This window comes from Magnolia sinica, chromosome 4 (genome assembly GCF_029962835.1).
Source record: "Magnolia sinica isolate HGM2019 chromosome 4, MsV1, whole genome shotgun sequence".
NCBI classification, from domain to species: Eukaryota; Viridiplantae; Streptophyta; class Magnoliopsida; order Magnoliales; family Magnoliaceae; genus Magnolia; species Magnolia sinica.
Genome location: NC_080576.1, coordinates 70,766,750 through 70,776,462, shown reverse-complemented (window position 1 = coordinate 70,776,462; position 9,713 = coordinate 70,766,750). Strand labels below are relative to the sequence as shown.

Here is a 9,713-nt window from a genome sequence, read left to right as displayed (position 1 = left end):
ATATGGATATGGATGTTGTCATGAGGAGGGAGATTGTATTGTATGGTGTTTTATGAGTATGTTACTCAGGGGAGAGTATGTGAAGAGGTGGACTGAATATTGATTTACAAGTCTGCAGGATGCCAGTTGATAACGATCGGTGCATGATTCTTTAATCAGATATTCTGTGTTATGAGTGGTGCCTGATTCTTTAATCAGATATTCTGTGTTATGAAACATATCTTGAAAGTGTGTTTCAAAGGATGAAGCTAATAAGACAACTATACGTGAAATTTGTAAGTGACATAGTTTATAGCCCTTTGTGTTGTCAAATTTGTGGTGCCAGAGACACTGTAATGAAGCTTGCATCTGTGAAGAACAATGCTCTACTCAAGATCAACTTAAGTTGACAAGCACTGTTCACAAGTCAAGAATCTCAAGAAGCTTTCAAGTTTAACCTCAAGATCTCAAGAAGCTTTCAAGTTTGAGCTCCATCAAGACTTCAGGCTTCACTACTTTCAAAGGTCACTTGTCTCCTATGTTCGATGTCCTTACTTCACTCCTGAGGTATGACTGACCTTAGGTTGACCTTTAGAGTAGTTCATTCTAGATACATAATTTATATGTTTTATATAAGTGAGTTTGGTCTGTTCTCAAACTAGTCCTAGACTTTTTTCGACTAGTCCTAGCACTGCTTCGACCTGTCTAAACATTTCCTGGATCAATCGTAAGTTTGTTACAAAAATTGAAAATTTTCTGTTAGGCTTCGACTAGTCCTGGCACTACTAAAAAAAGAGGCAAAGGCTACAGACCACATTAGTTTTTTGCTACAGATCTAAACCGTAGCTAAATTTACTACGGATTTAATCCGTAGCTAAAAAGGTACCACACCATTACTAATTAACAACGGTGTAAGGGGCTCTATAGGGACTAAAAAAATATATGTGTTCTATCTAAGCCGTCCATATATTTTGAAATATTATTTTAGGGCATGAAATCAAAAATCAACTAGATCGAAGGCTAAAGTGGACCACACAGTAAGAAACATGGAGATTAAATCACATGTACTTCATATGGTGTGGTCCACTTGCGCCTTCAATATACTTTATTTTTTGGAATATGAACTAAATATTTTTAGTAAAATTAATGGACGGAATGGATTAAGCAAATACATCATGGTGGGCCCCACAGAGCCCCTGGCAGGACCGTCCATGAGTCCCTACGCCCAAAAATGGGCGCGTGCTCGAAACAGAGCCGCGCCCAAATTTCGCACTATCTCTCTCTCTCTCTCTCACTCGTTCTCTATTCCATTATCTCGCCACTCCTCTCTCTCTCTCTCTCTCTCTCTCTCTCTCTCTCTCTCTCCAGCCCCGATCCTCTCTCTGCCACTCTCCCTCTCCACCCCCAATCCTCTCTCACTGCTCCCCATCCTCTCTCTTGGAACATAGGAAAGATCTGAGCAAAAACAATGCAGGGCTTTAGATCGAGAGTTTTCGAAATCGAAACCTTAGGGTTTGAAAACAAAACCCCTAAGGTTTCTCCTAGGAAATGCAGCTGGAGCAGCGATACAGGTATTCATCAAATGCATTTCTTTATTTCTTCTTCCTGGGAACCAGTTATTTGATCATGCTATTGGTACGAATGTTCCTCAATCTTGGTTTCTTCCAATGAAGGCAACATCTGATTTGCTTCTCGTCCAGGTTAATGCTTTTCTTGAAGTTGATCTTGGTTACTTGGATGGATCTTGAGCATTCTTAACACTTTTCTTTTTTATAGTCGGATCTTTATACCTTGGCCGATTGGTTTGAACATTGGACAGTTGACATGCTTTGGTATTTGGAAAAAAAATGTAGACGAGTTGTTTGTTAAAATGCCAAAGAGATGTGATTTGTGGAAAATGGTATGCTTTCAGTTTGGTCTTTCTTTTTCCCATTGTTTATATGGATGCTTGTATGTATGCATGCTCAACAATGTTTGCATGCCTGTAAAACGATGGACAAATGTGTTAATGGAGTTTCTTTAAGCACATGCAAGTTTTTTTTTTTTTTTTAAAAAAAAACAGCGCTAGAAGACTGTCTTTGAAAACCCTATTGTTCCTCTCCCTCCAAATCCTCCATGGGATCCCAAAGAAAACTAATCCCCAAATGAGGCATTGAAAATCCAGTTGATTTCAAACCTTCCTTAGAAGCAATTCCAATCAGACTTGGCCATAGCACAGTGAATAAAAATATGATCAACTGATTCCAGTTCTGAATTGCACATGATGCATCTACCCATAGTACAAGGAATGTTTTGTGTGGATTGCATTTGAGTCCCTTTTTTTTTCTCTACCCATGAGTCGACCCACATGGTTGTATGGTTGGATGACCTACATTGAAACTTGATGCTGCAAGACATGCCTCAACAATTGAAAGTGAGGCTTCTAGAAGAGGTGGGAGAGCACAATAGAGAACAGATTGTCTGTAAGCACAATATTTTCATGCCTTAGATTGTGTCATGAGTTTCTTGGGTTTGAAACTATTGATATATGGTTTTTTATTTGATTTCTTTGTTGATATATGTGTGGATGTGATCTTTTATATTTTATTTTTAAGTTTACGACTTCCTGGCTATTTATATGATGTTTTTGTTTATATGAATGAATATTCCTTTGACACTGTTTATTGATTTTACAATGTGTTAGAAACTAGGAAGTATTCCTTGTGGTTATTTCATTTGATTATGCTAACTTAAATTTGATGTGAATGCCAATGAGTTAATTTCAGTTCATTAATAAGTGCTCCAAATGTACTTTTAGAGTTTCCTACATACCTCCACATCTTTGCAATTCAATTTAATAAGTTCTCCACTATCCCTTCACATTTTCTTTGGATTGCAAAAGAAAATTATTAGAAATGCTAGTGTTTTTATTTTTGAATTTTATTTTTCATTTGATTTATTTAGATGGAATTTCAAGGCTTTATAGTAATCAACTGCAATTTTATTTTCTCTTATTTGAGGCCTGTTTGGATGCACCCTGAAATGAGAATGATGTTGGAACTTGGGTGTTTGTTTTGGATGTTGGGTTTGATTTAGTTCAAAGGGGAATAGTGCATTACTAGTTAGAAAATTATGCTCCATAACCATGGATGTCAAGGAACTCTTACTGAAGCTCAATTCTGTCAAAGAGTCGCTGAATCAGGCTAATCCTAATACAAGTTCGTCCATTGAAATGGCCACATTGAGCTTGTAAAAATGAAAGAAATTGAGGTGAGTTTGTCTGAAAGAGAACCGTTTGTAGAGAAACATTTTTCAAGGAAGTCTTTTCATAAAAATTTCCCAAACCTCCCCTTGTCGTTTTTTTTCCTCTCTAAATACTTTATTGGAAAATAGAAAATGTCACTCTCTCCTTTATTTTCCATGATCCCAAACTGGCCTTTAATTTCTTTCTTCTATTAGTATTGTACAGTTATTATATAGAACGATTTGATGGATGCTTTGATTGGTAGTTTGAACAATAGATGGCTTGGTGCATAACTTTTGTTTCATTGTCGTAATTAGCTTTTACTTCAATTTCCTATAATATTTGCAAGGTTATGGAATATGAATTGATTCATTTAAATGGTCTAGACTCATAAATTGCATTATTCATTTGAACGATTTGAATTATGATTGGAATGAATACTCATAACCAAAACTCGAATTGAGGCTTGAAAACTTAGTTGTTGGCCTTAAAAACTCAGCCCAAGTCCAACCCTCAAACATCTAGGGTCAACCAAAACTCAAATTAAGGCTTACCCCTTTTGGCTCTAGCTAGTAGACCAAGGCCAGCTCAATGGCAAAATTGCTTTTCATGCCTCCTCTAAGTGCCTATTGGTTCACTTTCTTTGATGGGCTGTTTATTTTACCCCAACAATAGTTGCATTCAGCCGCAATAATAGCAATTTTACATTATTTGATTCAGCCCCTAATTTTTTCCTGTTCCAGACGAATACTTCCACTAAGCAGTTTAATGATTTGAGATCCTTCTGCCTGAAGATCATTTCATTCAGAGCTTGTAGATGTTACTGTTAAAGAAGGTGGTAGCCATAAGGCTCTGTTTTGGAATCATTTCCTCCTTATAATTCAGTTTTGTATGATAACAATATAAGATACCCAAACTTGTTTATTAATTATAGCTGCCCAGACCATTTGAAATGTGGGTCCCATTGTGGATGGAGCATATAGCTAAAATCACGCTGATCAAGCAACCCTAACCATCCAATTAAAGGCCATCAAGCAGATAGTTAACAGTAAATTAATGAGTCATATAAATTCAAAGGGAAATGTGTGGTTAATATTATCTTCTTAGTGCAATTTTTCAGTTATGCTCCCTTCATAGTTCAGCGATTTGGATGGATTGGATTTCCAGGCAACTACCCTGTGTGTATGTTCAGAGAGTCACCACCTTAAAAATACAAAAGAAGAAGAAGAAGAAGAAAAGAAAATAAGAAAGAAAAAGAAGAAGTGGGGCAAATCTAATGAGCAATCAACTATCTTGTCTTTTCGTGTTTATGCATATATTTGGGTGTAACTCCTTTTTTGTCGAAACAATGATGACCCAATGACAATTTTCCGAATCTAAGACATGTCCTGTTGGTCTCAAAGAAAGAGTGCCTACTCTTTTATGATCCATATTATGACTAAAGGTCCATATGGGTGTTTCTGTCTCTTTCAGCAGATGGCACCTAATTCCAGAGAGTAGGAAACTAAACAGTTGTATTATCAGCTTCTTTGATGAGGTAAGTCCTAATCCTCTCTTTTTTGCTTTTTTTCTTCTGTTTTTTTAGGGATGAAGAGTAAGGTAATTCCTACTGTTTATGTCTCTTTTTCTTATTTATCTTTTTTAGAAGGATGGTAAGCCATAAATGATGTTGCCCCATTTGTTCTAATTTTCAAATCTTTGTTTTGACTATCGATTTTCCTGAAAGGACTAAAGTTTTGATGTTACAATTGTTTTGCAAGGGGAATACTCACAACCATATTTGAATGTATTTATAGTCTTAAGCTCCATTTGGTCATCACATTAGTATTTATGAAAATATTTTTAAAAGAAAAAAACCAAATGGAGCCCAAGCCCTTTTTTAACTCCGCCAATGCAACTCCTTGCATTGCCGGTCCCAAGCGCGGATAAAGGAGGAGGGAGAAGGGCCTTAGAATGAGATCGTTAACTGTGGAGGAGATCCTGAAAATGCAGTGAGTATATCTGGTTATCTAGAATAATAATAATTTGTTCATTATAGTGCATTCACAATAGTTATCATTGTGGTTACAGTTATTCATTATGTGACAGGTTTTCAGGTGAGATGATCGAGTTTCAAAACAAAACAGTCTGCGATTTTGAGAAGCGATTCCCAGGATGTATGTGTGTTTCAGGGGCCATCTGCACCTTGGAAGCATACAATGGAAGGTAAGGAAAACCCTCGAGTTTCCTTCTTTAAATCATGAAAAGGTATTTGTACTGAATCCCATGCATTGGCAATATTAGGCATGCTCATGAGCAGGACATGCATAATTCCATAAAAATTGATGGAGCAGACCCGGATGTGCGTTGGAGCTATCCGGATATTGAGCGGGGGTCCCTGGAAGGTGGGAACCGTTGTTATGACCATGATGAAGCTGTCCATTTCCTATGGATAGCATTGGAGTGGCCTGGCCATTTGGACAGGCCGTGTTTATGTATTTGGTCGCCATTGATGGAGTAGACCCGGATGTGCGTTGGAGCTATCCAGATGAGCGGGGGTCCCTGGAAGATGGAAACCGTTGTTATGACCATGATGAAGTTGTTCATTTCCTATGGACAACATTGGAAGGGCTTGGCCAATTGGAGCAGGCTGTGTTTCTATCTGTATTTGCAAGGACCACACCCTTATCCTATAACCTAAACCGATTCTCAAATCCTAAAACCTATAACTACAACCTATACCTTAACCTAAACCTATAACCCAAACTCAATTCCCTAAACTTTAACCTACAACCTGTCATGCCCCAAACTCGAAAATCGTGCTTACAAAATTTTCGATCGCCGAATCCAGCGCCGACAGCCTCCATAGAACCCCATTCTCGGTTCCCAGAGCCTATTCGCCAAGTTCCGATCCTGCGATGCTACGAGGAGAATTTTTAACATCAGTTTGATTCATAACAAGCATAACCAAAAGCATAACTCATAAACAACAACCGAAAACTTCATCACATTTCCACTGTAATCAAAAACTTTATAAGTACAATGAGCATAAAGGAAAATACAATGATGATGAACAAAACTCCAAAATAATCTGCCACGTGCTCGAGCCTCAACGCTGCTACAATCCAACGTCACCTGCACGCAATGGTCGTGCATAAGCTTATAGAAAGCTTAGAGGGTGGTGAAAGTGTGTGCTCAAGGTGGCAACGCAGTTATGCAGCATCAGAGTAATGCGAAACATGTTAATGAAAGCCATGAATACCATTAGCCATACCAAGGCCATGCAATGTGAAATACAACTCAAGCATACAAATCCTCATCTAAGTCCACATATCAATACAGCTCAAATCTGGAATATCACCGGGGTCTAGTACACTCCAAGCCAGATTGTCGCCCCATCGCGCGCAATAAGGTGAATGGAAAAGACCTCACTATCCGCCTGCCAATATTGGGCTCGGCTCGTCAATAGCGGACCCATTCCTCGAGCTGGTCAGACTCAGCCTAGCTTTATCCCCTCCTCTCGGGTGGGTAAGGCCGCACCCCCTTCCAACCGACCACGACACAGTGGAAAGTGCAACCGTCTGGTAATCGGCACTCGGCGCTCATGCACCCACTCGGTCTAGACGTTGAAGCAACCTCTTGGTACCATAAGGGTTTAGGGACTTTCACCCAGGGATATCTATAGCAACCCATGTAGAACAATATTTTCGGTATCCAATCTTGCCAACCACGATACGTCTGTGGAGGCTACGGCCCTGATGTCGCTAGGGCGTACAGTAACTATATCACACAATGCGAATGCATGAGTCACACTATCCAGTCATACAGCAATCCTGCGCATATCGTGCGCTCATGTAGGGCAACACCCCCTATCCGGGAGCCCCTAAACAATCTGCCCGAAGGCATATGCTATGATCAGTCATTTCTCATATCAAGCATACGTATGATGCATATGATCATGAATCATGGAACTAAACATGTTATATGGGATGGATGTGTTCATAACGAAGATGGGCCTAGACGGCCTACACATTTCACGTATGAGCTTAACAATGGGCCCTAGGGAAAGTCATAATGCGGACATTTAACTAACACTATACTTGCAATGTGGACGTCAAACCACCATTGCTCCCAAGGCATAGCCCGTCGTAAACATCATTACATAAACCATGTTGGGATCACACATTGCAATGGACCTTAGGTACATCCCATTGGGCCTTCAATACATTAAATGGGCCATATCATATGGGCCTTATATTCATCAAGTGGGCCACATCAATGGGCCGCACCAATGGGCTTATGTGCATTGCAATGGGCCATAACCCGTGGGCCTTAGAATGCATTAAATGGGCCTAATCTCATGGGTCTTATGTGTATCAAATGAGCCATACCAATTGGGCCCCATATGCACATTAAATGGGCCTCAACCCATAGGCCCCCAACACATCTTAATGGGCCTTAACCCATGGGCTCATAATACATCAAATGGGCCTCAACCCATGGGCCTTACATATATATCAAAGTGGGCCTCAACCATGAGCCACAAATACATCTAATGGCCTCATAACATGCCAAGGTGGGGTCCACTTGGACTATGGATCTGGCCCATTCTCTAAGCCCATGCCATAAAATAAGATTTTAAAATGGTTAGGTGGATGGGATGCAGCACATGCATTATGGTGGGTCCCACTGTCATTGGACAGTGTGAATAAAATAGATGCATCACCGTGGGCTCCACCGTCCGCTGGACGGTGTGAATAAAACTGCTACATCATGGTGGGTTCCACCGTCCACAGCCGTGGACGGTGTGGCAACACATACAACAAATGGTGGGTTCCACGTTCCCCACCATCCAACCTGTTGACAAGGTCACACGGACCTAAGTGAAAGGAAAAATACAAATTTTATCTTGATCCAAAACTTCTGTGGCCCACAAAACAGTTTCAAAGGCAGAAATTTAATATCGTTGTTTCCTGCAATGAGGGCCACCTGAGTTGTGGATGGATCTGAAATTTGTAAGGGGCCCACTGCTGGGAGTGGCCCACCTCGTGAACGGGTTCAAGGTGAGGCCCACGGCTAGAGCCATGGGTTGCTGGCCGCTCGCCAGTCCGCCCGTCTGCTGGCTGCTACGCAGGCAGCGCCTGCTGCCTTCTGACACAGTAGCAGCGCCTACTGCTGCTGTTGCTATTTTTTTTTGTTACCTGACTTTCCGTGGTTTTTCACAGGTGAGGTCCATATCCAGAAAATCGAACCCAGCTATTGGATTCCACATCTCAAGACAAGCCATAAGAGTCCAATATTGAGTATTTTTCGGTGTATAAAACTATCAGGGAAGATTTCAATGGTGAAAACTACCATTTGTTATAGTATGGCCCGCCCGAAGGTCTAATTGGTCCCATTTTTCGGCTCAATGCCTAAAATGAGCTTGGGAAAGGAATGGATGGCATGGATTGACAACATACATCAAAATGGGGCCTACACAAGTGGGCCACCCCCATTGGCTTGGAACCAAGCTAATATTTGTGTTTTCCATGCACGTCCAGCGTCCCTGGACGCTGGACAGTCTGGGCCTCACACGCACAAGGTGGGCCCTGTTTAGGTGGGCCACCAAATGGTAGGTGGTGTGGGTACAGTACATATAAGGTGGGCCCCACTCATAGACGGCTTGGATAAATTACTTACTTCATGGTGGGGTCCATTCAAGTGGGCTACACAACCTCATTATCATCACTAAAAAAAACATAAAAGGGAGGGAGAGAGAGAAAGAGTAGGAGTGGGACACGCGTGATGGAGGGACCCCGACATTATGGGCCCTCCCATGAGACCAATCATATATCAAGTGGGTCTCATTACACATGGGCCCATTAAATCAAAATCCAACGATGGAGATCCCTTCTCCACTAAAATAGACGGTCTAGATGACCCTAAGTATGCAAGGAAAATAAACATCATAATGGGGTCCATGGAGAATGGCCCCATCATGGAATGATCATGATGATCCAAGTGGGCCATTGGCCACATCTTAGGGTCCAAAGTGAGATCTAAACCATTGATCAGTTGGCCTCACTTGGCCCATCTTAAAATCATTAAAACTATCCTATCAAAGCACCCACCGCTTGATCTTCTTACTCCCTTGGCCTCCTTAGCTCCTTAGCTTCGATTCAAACGGAGGAGATGAGGTTTGGATGGTTGAGATGAGAGATGAAGGGGTAGGAAAGGTGGGCTACACTTGTAAAGGGAGAGAGATGGGTGATGGATGTGTTGATGTGGTGAGTAATGGGTGTAAGAGCCCTTTTTTGACTTTTGTGGCAAATGGTGTAAGAAAAGTATGGGCTTTGTAAGAACTTTTTAACTTTGGGGCTTGCTTGGGAAAGGGTGAAAGGTGATGTGTAGTTGACATGATGGGATTGATGGATTAATGTGACATCTTGTAAAGATTCTCTCAAAATTTGCACGCGCTGCGTTTTCCTCGCACCGAACGCTGCCCCACATCTCCTGGCCAGAGCATCACATCGGTGCATGAGTCACGGCA

At 41.1% G+C, this 9,713-nt stretch overlaps 1 long non-coding RNA gene across 1 annotated transcript; it reads left to right on the top strand.

Moving 5' to 3' along the window:
- Nucleotides 1-1,515: 1,515 nt before the first annotated feature.
- LOC131244533 (uncharacterized) lies at nt 1,516-1,786 on the top strand. Its single transcript, XR_009170364.1, has 3 exons — nt 1,516-1,550; nt 1,596-1,679; nt 1,756-1,786. It is a non-coding gene; the product is annotated as an uncharacterized LOC131244533 (long non-coding RNA).
- The last annotated feature ends 7,927 nt before the right edge of the window (nt 1,787-9,713 follow it).